This window comes from Propithecus coquereli, unplaced genomic scaffold (assembly GCF_000956105.1).
Source record: "Propithecus coquereli isolate 6110/MARCELLA unplaced genomic scaffold, Pcoq_1.0 Scaffold37, whole genome shotgun sequence".
Classification (NCBI taxonomy): Eukaryota; Metazoa; Chordata; class Mammalia; order Primates; family Indriidae; genus Propithecus; species Propithecus coquereli.
The window spans coordinates 4,306,697-4,320,506 of record NW_012149396.1 but is presented as its reverse complement, the minus strand read 5'-3'; the positions used below and the strand labels follow the sequence as shown (position 1 = coordinate 4,320,506).

At 41.0% G+C, this 13,810-nt stretch overlaps 1 protein-coding gene across 1 annotated transcript in view; it reads left to right on the top strand.

The window, feature by feature from the left end:
• The first annotated feature begins 389 nt into the window (after positions 1–389).
• Positions 390–13,810, top strand: part of CCDC68 (coiled-coil domain containing 68) — a 38,299-nt gene continuing 24,878 nt past the window's right edge. Inside the window, exon 1 of the mRNA XM_012651728.1 lies at positions 390–414. The gene's annotated coding sequence lies outside the window, so the exon portion shown is untranslated. The remainder of the gene's footprint in view (positions 415–13,810) is intronic.

The following is a 13,810-nucleotide window of genomic DNA, read 5'->3' as shown; positions in this document are numbered from 1 at the left end:
AGAGAACTCTCTGCACTGTCTGTGCAACTTTTATGTAAGTCTAAAATTATTCCAAAATAAAACTTTTATTAAAAACAACCAAAACAAAAGTTTATGAACTTAGGGTGCAGATAGGACCTTCTTGAAAAGCAGCAGCATAAAATCCCCCGTATAGCAGCGCTCCACCGAGAGCCGGCAGGGCCGGCGCTTGGAACTTGTGCCCTGGGCGAGCGCGTCCCGGCCCCTGCAGGAGCCGGGTCTCCTCCCTGGTCTCCCGGGAGCCGGACTGTGGCCCGGGCGCGCCCCACGGGGCGGAGCCAGACCTGCAGGCGGCGGTGACATCCGCCCCGCCCCGGGAGCCGGACTTGGCCGGGAGGCCCGAACGCCGGGGAAGGAGCAGCACCCGGACCCCGCGCCGGCTCCGCGCTCCCCAAGGTAGGCGAGCCTGGGAGTCCCCGGGCCCCGTCCCCGCGGCACGCGCCAGGCAGGTCGCCCTCGCCAGGTGGGTGGGCGTCCAGGTGCCCTTGGAGCAGGTTTCCCCAGCGGTGCTCGTGACACCAAACACATTTCCTGTATAAGGGTCTTGGATGGAAAGGATACTCCTCCCTGTAAACCTCCGTTCTGGGCTCGGATTCCCTGGGCGAGAAGTTCCTTTTTCTCTGGGAAGAGAAGGGGTTGCTTTTCCTCCAGAAAAGAACCCTTTTCTTAACCCGGCTCACACCTCATTATTTATTTAGGTTGTTGTTAAACAATCCCTTTGCCAGGGGTCCCCGCGGTTTCCACTTGCTAATTTCAGGGGCCGTGGAGAAAAGCCTTCCGGAAAACGCTGTCGCCTGTTGACTCCAGCGCGGCGGCTTGACAGGTCGCTGCGCACCCAACTTTTAGGAACTAAGATGAATGAAGGTGGTTTTCTCACCCTCCATTCATTCGTGCCGGCTCCTGCAGCTGCAGGTGTAGCAAAAGAACAGCCCATTGCCTGACAGTTCTGCTGTTCCTGTTGAGTGGCCACCCTGGGATTTTAGAGCTGGAAGTTACAGAGCCCTCCCCAGGCAGCCTTCCAAGTAGCAATACTGTCTTATTAAATGAAGAGTACAGCACAGTGCAAGTGTAGTTTTTTAGACTGGATGGTGACATAGCTGCACATTTTCAGCCTTTTTCGAAAGGAAAAGAAAAAAAAAATAATTGAATGTAAGGATCAGAACAAAGCAACTAGCCCTGAACATAACTGAAGCTGTGTCTGTTCCCCATTATATCATAGTTGTTTTACTTTAGGAATCAAACCTCTTCTACTCTTGGTGTATATAGACTAGATGAAGGGTCAGAATACAAAAGGGAATTATTCTGCATTTGCAATAGGGAAAAGCTAATCTGTCCTTTTGATTTTACCTAATGCTATCAAATATTCAGCTCTACAGAAGTCTGGTTTTCCAGAAACTTGAGCTGGGCAGGAGTGTCAGGTACCCTGGCAGACACAATTGGCTCCTTTGTTAAGCTGCAGCTGGGCTGTCCCCTCCTCCTCCCCCCTGCACTCCTGGTTTGAGAGCGAAGGCCCCTGACAGGCATTTCTGCCTAAGGCATGAAGGCATCCCTGTGTGGATCCTCAACTATTTGCAGAAAAAATGAAAACAGGTTATACTTCCTAGGAGTGAGCCAAATGTCATAAGAAGATTCTTACTTTTTGTTATTTACAAAATAAATTGATCTCCTATTCTAACCAGAAAGAAAATTTTGAAATAAATACAGGTGCTATTCTGTGTATTAAAAATAGGCGTGTTGGCCGGGCGCGGTGGCTCACGCCTGTAATCCTAGCTCTCTGGGAGGCTGAGGCGGGCGGATTGTTTGAGCTCAGGAGTTCGAAACCAGCCTGAGCAAGAGCGAGACCCCATCTCTACTAAAAATAGAGAGAAATTAATCGGACAACTAAAAATATATAGAAAAAATTAGTTGGGCATGGTGGCTCATGCCTGTAGTCCCAGCTACTCGGGAGGCTGAGGCAGAAGGATCGCTTGAGCCCAGGAGTTTGAGATTGCTGTGAGCTAGGATGATGCCATGGCACTCACTCTAGCCTGGGCAACAGAGTGAGACTCTGTCTCAAAAAAAAAAAAAAAAAAAGTAGTCATGTTTTGTGTTGGGCTATTTATTTACAATGTGCTCAACTCTGAACATGATTTGCAATCTGAATTTTGGCCAAAGCTAAAAAATGTAAGCTAGATTTATACAAAGCTGAAAAATGAGGTGTGTGTTTGTGTGGAAAAATAACTAAAAAAGGAAAGCATTGAAGATATGAAGGGACTGTAAAAGTCTTTTAAGGTAGTAGTTTCAAATCTTTTGAACTGAGATATTTACATCAAAATTATATGGCCTTTTATTGATTGAAAATATTTCATAATGGCAAAATTTTACTATGAATTTAATAACATGTTTAAATGAATTTCACTTTACTAAGCCCAAAACAGTCATTTACATAGGCATGCGCACATACATGTGTGTGTGTATACATATATATCCAGTTTTAGAAAATATTTGGTGTATCTGTAAATTTGTGGGCTTAATCATGCATTCATTGAACCAATATTTATTGAGTGCCTACTGCACAGGGCACTGTGTTCTGTGTTGGAGACACAAGGTGTTACAGCCCTGTGTAGGAAAGACACATTCCTGTCCTCTTGGAATTTATACAACATTGGAGTCCTCCAGGGCACCCAAGACCATAGATTAGGAACCACATCGGTGACCCATCCATCCATTTTGATAGTGCCTGAAACTAGATTAGTTTCAAATCACATATTCCCTTACACCGATTTAACTAGTCAAATCTAAAAATTATTACATGTTATTCTGGTCAGTGGTTTTCTCTTTTGTTTAGGTTGCGGAAGAATTTAGGAATTGTGTGTTTTGGGTTTAGTATTATAAAATATTAAACCTAAAATAGCTAAGTATCAATTTCATGCAAATTAAATTCAAACTAAGCTTGTAGCATGGATGCCAATAATCTAGGGGAAAAAAATCAATGAATGAAAAACTTAACATTGAGAAAATCTAGCCATCAATTTTTTTCCTGTAAATTAGAAAAACATGACTACAGTTCTATTTTTCTTCCGGAAGAAAAAGGCATCTTTATTCAAGTTATTCTTACTTTTTATTCTGTTTTTTAAAATGTTTTATTGGAGATATAATTTACATACCATAAAATGCAAGGGTACATACAATTCAATGATTTTTAGTAAATTTATGGAATTGTGCAACTATCAGCATAATCCAATTTGAGATCATTTCATCACTCCCAAAACATCCCTGGTGCTTGTTTGCAGTCACTCACTATTCCTACCCTGAGCCCCAGGCAACCACTAATCTACTTTCTGTCTCCTTAGATCTGCCTTTTTGGTACATTTCATATAGATGAAATCATACTGTATATGGTCTTTAGCATCTGGCTTCTTTCACTTAGAATAAAGTTTTTGAGGTTCATTCAGGTTGTAGCACATATACGTAATTGGTTCAGTTTTATTGGTAATTACTACTTATTCCTTTCCATGGTTATACCACATTGTGTCCACCACTTGCTGGACATTTCTGCAATTACATTTAAATGGTAAGACAGATGCGTTGGTCTGACAGATACATTAGTCCAGCTTCCATGGTAACATAATTTGAAAATAATGATATGAGCCAACATCTTATTTGATGTTTCAATTCTCCTCTATGATACTTTTAAATATTAATGTCAAGAGTCAAACATCGAGGATCCTCTTAAGCGGTGGTGTTTTCCATAACTGTAGAGAGAATAAACCGAATAAGAACTTCCCAACACTGCAAGAGTGTTGACTTTTGGTAAACCTCTATTAGGAATCAGGAATCTTGAACAGCAATTTCCAGTCAGAATTGTTTTTTTGTACACCCCCATTGACCCTGCTTTATGATAACTATTATGGCAAATGCATTTGGGGCCAGGGGCATGCTTTGACAACTTATGCTTAATTAAGAGGTCCTCTTAGGGAGATTTCTCTAGTTGAGAGAAACCCTTTCATGAAAATCTGACAAGTTCTGTGAACCTAAGGAGAAGACAGTGTCTCTCTGAGTGCTGTTAAGTAAAATTGCAAATTCCTTTTGGGGCCGAAAAAAAAAAAAAAGAGCATTAATATAACTTAAGGTCTATTTTATTGGCCAGTTAGAATGCAAAAGATTTTTCTAAATATCTAAAATTTGAAAACTAGATGACCTAGTTAAATAATACAGTTTTCCAAAGCTGAAAGTGTTCATACACAACTCAGTTTTTCTGCTTGAAACGTCAAAACAACTTCCTAAAATTCCTCGGTGAGAACACCTAGGAGTATGTGATTTGATTAAGTGATTAATCTTGGTTGGTAATAAACCTTTTTTTCCTTGGTAAGGGTTTAAAAAGTTCTAAAACAGATGCATTTTTCTAGTCCTACACCAACAACTTCATTCCAAATATCTCCTGCGAGGCATTTACTTTATACAGGAATCCATCTTTTATCCTTCTCACTTTCACGTAGTTCAGGATCAGGGTGGAGACATTCAACGTACCGTGCCCGTTCACCAGGAGGAAGAGTCTTGATTGGCAATGCGTTCCTTTATGTTGTCCTGATCTGCTACAAGGAACTCGGTTTTACCCAGGGTGGGAAGCTGCCTCTTTCCTCATTTCTTTCATCATACTGAGCGTCAGATTTTATTGACTATTTTTGTAGCATCAACAGTTCTACCTACCTATCTACCTATCAGCCTTCCATTTGCCTGCTTTTCAACAATCCTAATTCCATTGCTATTTTTACCATTTAGACATTTTGGGGTCAATAATTTGAGTGAAGGAAAATGAATTCATTTAATTGTGGCTTCCAGTTAATTCGGATAAAATCAGCGAGGGTTCTTAGATTTTGAAATATTAATTGTACTTTGCTTTTTCTAGGATACTTTGGATTACTAAATTTTAAATAAAGGTATACAAATTTACTTTTTTTTTAGTGTAGAGTACTGTAAGTTCTGTGGTTAGAGTCATGGAACCACCATCACCATCAAGATATAGAGCATCCCCCCGCTCCAAAGTCCCCTGTGTCCCTTTGGTAGTCAGCCTCTCTCCCAATTCCCAGTACCAAGCAACCACCGATCTGTTTTTGGTCTCTACAGTTTTGACTTTTCTAGAATGCCAAATAGATGGAATCAGAGAGTATGTAGCCCATGGAACTTGGCTGTTTTCAGTCAGCATGATACATTCGAGAGGCATCTATGTTGTTCTGTGTATCATTCATTCCTTTTTACTGCCAAGTAGCACTCGCCTGTTGGGGAACATTTGAATTGTTTCCAGTGTTCGACAATTACGAACATTCGTGTGCGGGTTTTTATGGAACGTAAATTTTCATTTCACTTGGATAAACGCCAAGGAGTGGGATTTCGGGGCTGTACAGTATGTGTGTAATCATGCAGGAAACTGCCAAACTGTTGTCCAAAGTGGCCACACATTTTGCATTCCATTTGCAACAGACAGGAGTTCCAGCTGTTCCACATCCTCGTTTTTTTTTTTTTTTTTTTTTTTTACCCTTTGCCAGAAGGTAAAAAATTTACTTTAAAATAAAGTAGATTATGTTGAAGGTAAAAATACTCTAGGATGAGTTTAGAAGGCTATAGATATTTTGTAAATTCCTGAGCTGTTTACTCATAAAATATTTTATAGAGCCACAAATGAGATTTTCTGAAAGAGCACCAAGTAAATGTTACTGTGACTGTGATATATGTCATTGACATTGGTTTCTTTTCATATTTTCTTCACCGGCAAGTCATAACTGGCTTTTGGGCTGATCTGTTGATGGACAGTTCAAAGCAGGAGCAATAATTGGCTGACAAGGCGAAGGTGGCACAGCGAGGGACAATTGAGCTCAGGCATTGACACTTTCCCATGATGTCCTATAAGCAGATGTCCACCGTAAACTGTGAATATAAATGTAATTAATATTCATTTAATGCACGTTGTGTCAGATACTCTATTAAGCACTTTTCGTGCATTATCTCATTTAATCCTCACGTAACTCTGAGAAAGTTAACATTCTCATCTGAATTTTTCAGTTGAGCAAGCTGAGTCCTAGGGGGTTTCAGTGATTTTCCAAGGCCTTCCAGCTGATAAGGAAGTGGAGCCGAGTCCTGCAGGCAGCACAGCTGAGTCCAAATCCCTTGCTTTTAAGCCATGAAGCCATACTGCCTCTGTTCATGGAATAATTCTACTGGGACAAAGGCGTCTGCTCACGCTCTTGAAGGAAACACTTGGGATCTCGCATCAGGAGTCCCTTGGCTGTTGCTTAGTGATTTTGGTAAATCTTGATTCCTAAACTATCTTGAGCCTAGGAAATGAGGCTTAGAAATTCATTCAGTGCAGCAGGAGGCAAAGTAGTAGGCTGGAAAGAGATAGCAGCTTCAGGGAAGGAGACAGCCAACTCATAGGTTGAGATCCCATGACCATTATTCACTAACTGTCTTTGCTCAATCTTGTTGAGCCTTGTTCCTTCATCTGTAAAATGGGAATAATGATACCGATGTCTCAGGGCATGTGGGAGAAGTGTTACAGACAGCATACCCTTCCTGGCATATGGTGGTCACTCAACAGATCCTGGTCCTTCCTTCCCACTCTTCTCCAAATGGGAGGGGATACGTGTGATTTGCAGCTCTTTGCTGGTTAGTTGCTGAACATTGGCTGAAACCTTTAACTGTTTTTCAAAGTTTCAAATTATTCCAGTGAACTCTGAGGATAGACTATTTCATTACAAAGACATCTGAATTTGGGGTTAACTTATCTGGATTCAGGCGATGAGGTCAACTTACAACCTTGAAAAACTTACATCCTTCTCTGTGTGTTATTGCGTTATATATATGCTGACGATAGTAACTATAGCACAGTGTCATAATAATTTTGATAATACATGGAAAATTTTTTTCGGTAAATGGCACAGTGCTTTGTCAATAGTATATATTTGTACATTGTGTTTGCACCAATATTTCAATCCTTTTTCCCCCCCAAATAAATAGCTTTTATCTTATATCTAAGAGTTTCCTATAGCCCTGGTTATAATAGAAATATATATGCATGTACAAATGAGCACATAGTTGAATAAAATTAATTGTGCTTAGCAAGATCTTAGATTATTACTTTAAGGTAGAACTTGGGCACAGTGTTAACATGCATGCCTTTGGTATACTGTGCGTCATTTTCAGGTAAACTGCACAGTCACCTGAGATTTAGCCAGCTGACACTGGATGTCACCATTGTGCTGTGTAATGTAGCTGCAGAACAGGTGTGCTAGTTAATATTCAGGACACGGTTAGACTCTTCAAGGGCTTGGAGAGATGTTAGCCTTTTTCCCCTCATATAACCTAGTTATCCTTGTGGCATTTTTGTTGTAACTTGCTTTTTCAGCTTCCAATATGTAAGCTCTATATAATGGTGACCAAAATTGAAGAAATAATATTGTTAGCTTAGAACTGAGAAACTAAAAATGGTAAACTCAGAAACGCTACTAAAACTAAGCAGGGCTCTTGGTTGCAAACTAGAGTAATTGACTCTGACTGATTTAGCAGAAAAGGAATTTACTGGGAGGATATGGGCCAGCTACCAGACTTGATGGGAATATTGGAAAACTAAGTTTGGAAACTGGGAGGATCCCATGTGTTAGTACCATGGCAAGCTCAAGCTGTAGGAAGAGCAGGCTGGGGTCCTTTTGGCATGGCCACTGGCCATGGGTACCCGCCACTGACATTCCTGCCACTGGACACAAAGCACCACTGTGCCAGACTCCTTTCCTTCCCTGGATAATAACTGGGTTTTCACCGCCTCCAACTCCAACAAGCCAGATATCCAGTTCCCGAGTTGCATTTCCGGTGGTAGCACTCGCTGGTTATGTCTAGGGGATGTCCCTGTGCTCCAGCTCGGAGTGTGAGGACAAACAAGCAAGGGACCTTTCCTTCAAGACTCACACAGATGGCACTTTTGTGTACCTATTAATAGGAGAAAGATTCAAGCCCTAGAGAGCCAAACCACCCTGGACATCCGCAACGGTGCTTTTCAATCCACACCCTGCAGAAGTGAGCTGAGAACACCTCTGTGCACTCAATCAGGGTGACCTGGAGTCAGTTGCTTACGCCTTGCAGAACCCGACAGCTTCGCAGACTGTCTTTGCTTTTGCCCTCGGGGAGCCATGCCGGCCAGGGCTAGACCTGTTGTAATGTGGCTAAGGAGACAACTCCTTAGTTAGGCAAATGGGAAGTCTCAACACGTTTCAATCTATTCAAAAAAAAAAAAAAAAAAGAAAGAAAGAAAAGAATGGCAGAATGCCCTGCATACCATGCTGCTCTTAGAACACTGCTCCCGGCAAATGGCAGCCTCCGCTCTTGCTTTCCCCTGTGCCTGAGCCCTCTTTCCCCAGGTGGCCGCGCGGTTTGCACCTCCTTTTCTTCAAGTCTTTGGCTCAAATGCTGCCTCCTCAGATCGGCTTCCCCAGCCACTCATGCAGAACAGACCCCCTTACCCTGACCTGCTTTTCTGCGCACGGCTCATCACCACCTCCCATTACATTCCCTGCATATTCATTTATTTGTTTAATGTCTGTCTTGTCCCCTGTATTGAAAGCCCCATGAAAGCAGAGTCTGGCTCACCCCTGGCGCCATGGCTCCTAACACAGTGATGTTCAATAAATATTTACTATGTGAATCAGTGAATCAAGGGTAAAGAAAGGAAACACCTTCGTTATAGTCTCTGGAATAAGAACAGTGTCTGTATTCGTTTCCTAGGGCTGCTCTAACAAAATACCTCAAATGGAGGGGCTTAACCATAGAAGTTGATCGTCTCACAGGTTTGGAGGCTCGAAATTGAGATCGAGGTGCCTGCAGGGTTGGTTGCTTCCGAGGGATGCGAGAGAGAATCTGTTTCATGCCTCTCCCCCAGCTTCTGGTGAGTTGCTGGCAATCTTTGGTGTCCCTTGGCATGTAGAAGCATTGCTAGATCTCTGCCTTTGTCTTCACGTGGCCTTCTCCCTGTGTGTTCATCTCGCTCCTGATTTCGCTTTTTACAAGGATTATCAGTCATACTGGCTTCCACCCTACTTAAGCATGACGTCATCTTTACTTAACTAAGTATTACATCTGCAACAACCCTGTTTCCAAATAAGGTCCCTTCTTCAGTACTGGGGGTTAGGACTCTAACATATGAATTTGGAGGGGAGACGCAATTCAACCCATAACAGACCCTATACATGTTTATTTTGTAATACTTCAACTATTCTCATGTCATGAAAGAGCATTATCTTGGGTGCCCAGTGATATGTTGGTTTATCACGAGGATTACAATTCGCAGTGACGTGTGTGCACTGCTTTGTAGATTGTAAACTATTCATTAGATGTTGGCATCATTGGTTGTGGAAGTTGGTGAATTATTGATGCATTAACAATAAAGAATCAGTAGCACAGATTTACTAAAATCCCCACAAATAAATTTTCCAGATTAGTGTGCAGTTTATTTAAAATATTACCTGGTTCTTCCTTGCAAGAAACAAAATAATCCCAACTGCTTGTCAGCCTTAATTGTGGATCGTGGTTTCGTATTTCATTTACTCGTTTGACAAACATGCACAAATCATTTATGTGCTATATGTACTGTTATAGCTGCTTTATAAATATCAACTCACAAACGACCCCACGTTGATTATTATTGTTAATAATTAATATTATTTGCATTTTGCTATTAAGAAAACTGAGGCACAGAGAGGTTAAGGAACTTGCCCAAGGTCACACAGCTACTGAGTGGCAGAATGAGGCCATGAAACCAGGCAGTCTGCCTCTAAACCTTTCAGCCGTATAGTCCTCTTTCTTCACAGAAAGGCTCATGGAAAAATTCAGTGTGTGTACAGAACAAAGCAGAGCTGCTCTGGTCGAAGTTGAGGTGATAGAGCTTTGTCTGTGTGGCACCTCGCCCCCTCCCTGGGAGCCCTGTTTGAAAAGCCTTAATCTAGGAAATGACTCCTCTTGGCACAATGCCGCTTGTAAGCTGTCTTCAATCCATTCTAGCATAAAACAAATCAAAGTCTCTCCTTACTTTAATTAACTGATTGTGTTTTATTTTGAAAATTTTATCTGCCTTAATCTACTTCTGGCTGAAATAAAATGCTAACATGGATTTTCCTCAGGATGGCAATGCCATATGGCAATTTGGACTTTACTTTCTTTCCCCTTGGGTTTCTTCATACCAATCAAGGACTGTGGGCATGAAAGTTTTCTGAACTAAAGAGAGGACTGGAATTTAATTTCATGTGGATACAGTTGGATGTAAAGCTTTGCAGCCAGACAGATGTGAACAACCTGCTCTGTTATCGTCTGCTTGTCTTCTGTGGTTATTAATAATATAAACTAACAGGAGCAACGCTGTGGACAGAGACTGTCCATGGAGGGCCTTCTGCAACCAGGCATTTAAAAAAAACCTCATTTTCCTATCTCTACGTGTTATCGCTCCTCTTCTACAGATACCTAAGTTGAGGCTGAGATTTTATGTAACTCGTTTAAGATGGCCCAACCAGTGAGTCGAAAAGGTGGGATGTTTTCAGAAATATCAGTGATTAAGAAGCAGAATTCCTTGATTTTAAGAATAAAAGGCACGTATGAGAGTCTATTTTAGGGCATACAACGTGAAGACCAATGTGATATTCGAATCATGAAAGACTTTTTGAGAACGCAGTGGGGTGCATTCTAAAGAGTGATTCATTCTTGTGATTAAATGACTCTTACCATTTGTTCATGCACACAATGCATAACGTACTAAAAAGAAAAAACGAAAGGAAATCAATCAAGAAAGACTATAGACCGAGAGGGATTGAACTAGAGGAGAAAATCCAACCCAGGCGAGATTGGTTGCTTTCTCTCTGTTTTCCCACGGGTCCTGCTCCCATTCCCTGCCATGCCCTAAATCAGGGATCAGCAAACTTCTCCTGGAAAGGGCCAGATAGTAAATATCTTAGGCTTTGCTTGCCACATTCTTTCTCTGTCACATCCACTCCACTCTGCTGTTGGAGTGGCAAAGCAGTGTAGACGCCACGTGAATGAATGGCCGTGATTATGTTAGAGTGAAACTTCATTTATGGGCCACTACATTTGAACTTCATGTAACTTTCATGTGTCATGAAATGTTATTCTTCTTTTAATTTTTTTTTTAACTATTCAAAAATATAAGAACCATTCTTAGCTCATGGGCTGTACACACAGGCAGAAAGCATGACTGGACTCCCAGGCTGTGGTTTGCTGACCTCTACCCTGGCCTGCCCACCCTCCCCTGACTTCCAAGCATGTTGCGTATTGTCTGTATGGGTGTTTCTTTTACTTTGAGCATTTCAATGTTGTTTTGCGCCAAGACCTTAATCCTGGAAGAGACTTCAGAGGACCCAGAGGACCCAGTAAGACACAGACTCCCACTCACGTTTTACAAAAGCCGACTTGCAGAGTTGCTGCTGCCAAATAAAGCCATAGCTGCTGTTTGGGAGGGTTTATAATAAAATGGAAAATTCTTGGCATGCTCAGTCAATTTCATTGAAGATTAAAGGATAAACGCAGGATTTTGTGGTATCCCTAGAAGCTATCTTATTTCAAAGTGATGCCGGCAAATATGAAAATTCTTTGTGTCTTTTAGCAGCTTAGGTCCTTGCTAGATATTAAACATTTTGTTGTTGTTGTTTCTCTCTAAGGAAGTCAGCTGTAATGTTTGGGAAACATGTCTGAACTTGGTTTCAAAAAGACTAAGGTTTGAGCATTAGCTCTATTAATTTTACTGTGATGTTGTGTAAGTTAACATTACTAGGGGAGTCTTAACTCCCCCAGTAAAATGGGATTAATAATCCTACTTCGCAGGGCTTTTTATTATAGTTTATTTTTAATTTTTATTCATTTATTTATTTCTGAGACAGAGTCTCACTCTGTTGGCTGGGCTGCAGTGCAGTGGCGTCATCATAGCTCACTGCAACCTCAAACTCCTGGGCTCAAGCTATCCTCCTGGTTTAGCCTCCCAAGTACTTGGGACTACAGGTGTGTGCCACTGGGCCCGGCTAGATTTTCTTTTTTGTTTTGGTAGAGACAGGATCTCACTAGGTTGCTCAGGCTGGTCTCAAACTCTTGGCCTCAAGTGATCCTCCCACCTCTGCCTCCAAAGTGCTAGAATTACAGGTATGAGCCACTGTGCCTGGCCTAGTTTATTTTTTTAGTTCTTTACTATTTATTATAGAAATTTCAAACAAAACCAAAATAAATAGAGGAGTATGATGAACTCTGTGTTCACCACCCAGCTTCATTTCAACAATTACCTATATTTTGCCAAACTTCTTCCATCTTTATCTCCATCTCATTTTCTCTCCCTCCTAGAGTATTTTAAAGCAGTTCCAAATGTAATATCCTGTCACCTGCAAATATTTCAGTATGCATCACTAATGATATGATCTTTTTAAACAATGTCATAATTTCATTATGATGGCTAGTGAAATTACAATAATTCTTTAACATCATCTATTCTCCAACCAGTCTTAAAAATGTCTTTCCATAGTTAGTTTGTTTGAGTCAGAATCCACACAAGATTCATATATTGCATTTGGTCATGTATCGCTTAAGATCCTTAATTTATGGCAATTTTTAGTTATGTTAAGATTGATTAATGAGGTCTCCCAGGTTAATGCATTCCTCATTAAACTTCCACCTAACATTTTTAGCTTTGAGTGATGATTGTTGTTTAGATCCTTTACTTCATAAGGGGTTGCAAAGTGTATGTTTCCTAATTTTATCAATCCTTTTGAATTTATTAGCCAGAATTCTGTAGAAAATTTTTCCTCATCAACTATTCGGTTATCAGAAAATACAGTTCCTGTAGTAACGGCAAGACAAATGCTTGTTTGTTTTTGCCAGTTTTTAGCATAGTGGTCTACCTCCGTTGAGTTGTTGCCTAATCGGCTTCCAAAGTTGGACAGCGTGTGGTGGTGGTGGTGTGGGCTTTTCTTCTGTCATCATAAACTCAGGAATTTAACATTTTTGATATGTTTCAATCCATCATAATCATTCTTCTTCAGGTGGCTTTTGTGTCTTATTAAAATAGTATTTGATCGCTTTTTTGCTTGCTGATATGACCAGACATCTCAGGCTTAATATATTTCTTGTCCCAGACCTGAATCAGCCAAGAAGCCCTAGTTTCTTTTTAGTAGGATATGATATTCAGAGACCACAGTCTAGCTACTAAGAGTGCTAATTACAACCACTTCTTGGTTTTTCAGTGGATAGAATATATTTTTTTAAAGGAGGATAAATCATTATTTTATATTCATAATTCAAGTTCAGATTGTAATGTTTTTGCCCAACATTTTTGGTTCTATATATTTTTTTTATTTAATTTTTTTTTGGGGGGAGGACAGAGTCTTGCTCTGTTGCCCCAGCTAGAGTGCAGTGGTGTCATCATAGATCATAGCTCACTGCAACCTCAAATTTCTGGGCTCAAGCGATCCTCCTGCCTCAGCCTCCTGAGTAGCTGGGACTAAAGGTGCGCACCACCTCGCTAATTTTTCTATTTCTAGTAGAGACGGGGTCTTGCTCTTGCTCAGGCTGGTCTCGAACTCCTGAACTCAAGCAATCCTTCCACCTTGGCCTCCCAGAGTGCTAGGAGTACAGGTGTGAGTCATCACTCCTGGCCTATATTTTATTTTTTTCTTTTATGCTAAATATTTTGATTATTCATGATGTTGATGCAATTACTTATTGGCTTTATTCTACAGGACACACCTGTGTACATGAACACACACACACACACACACACACA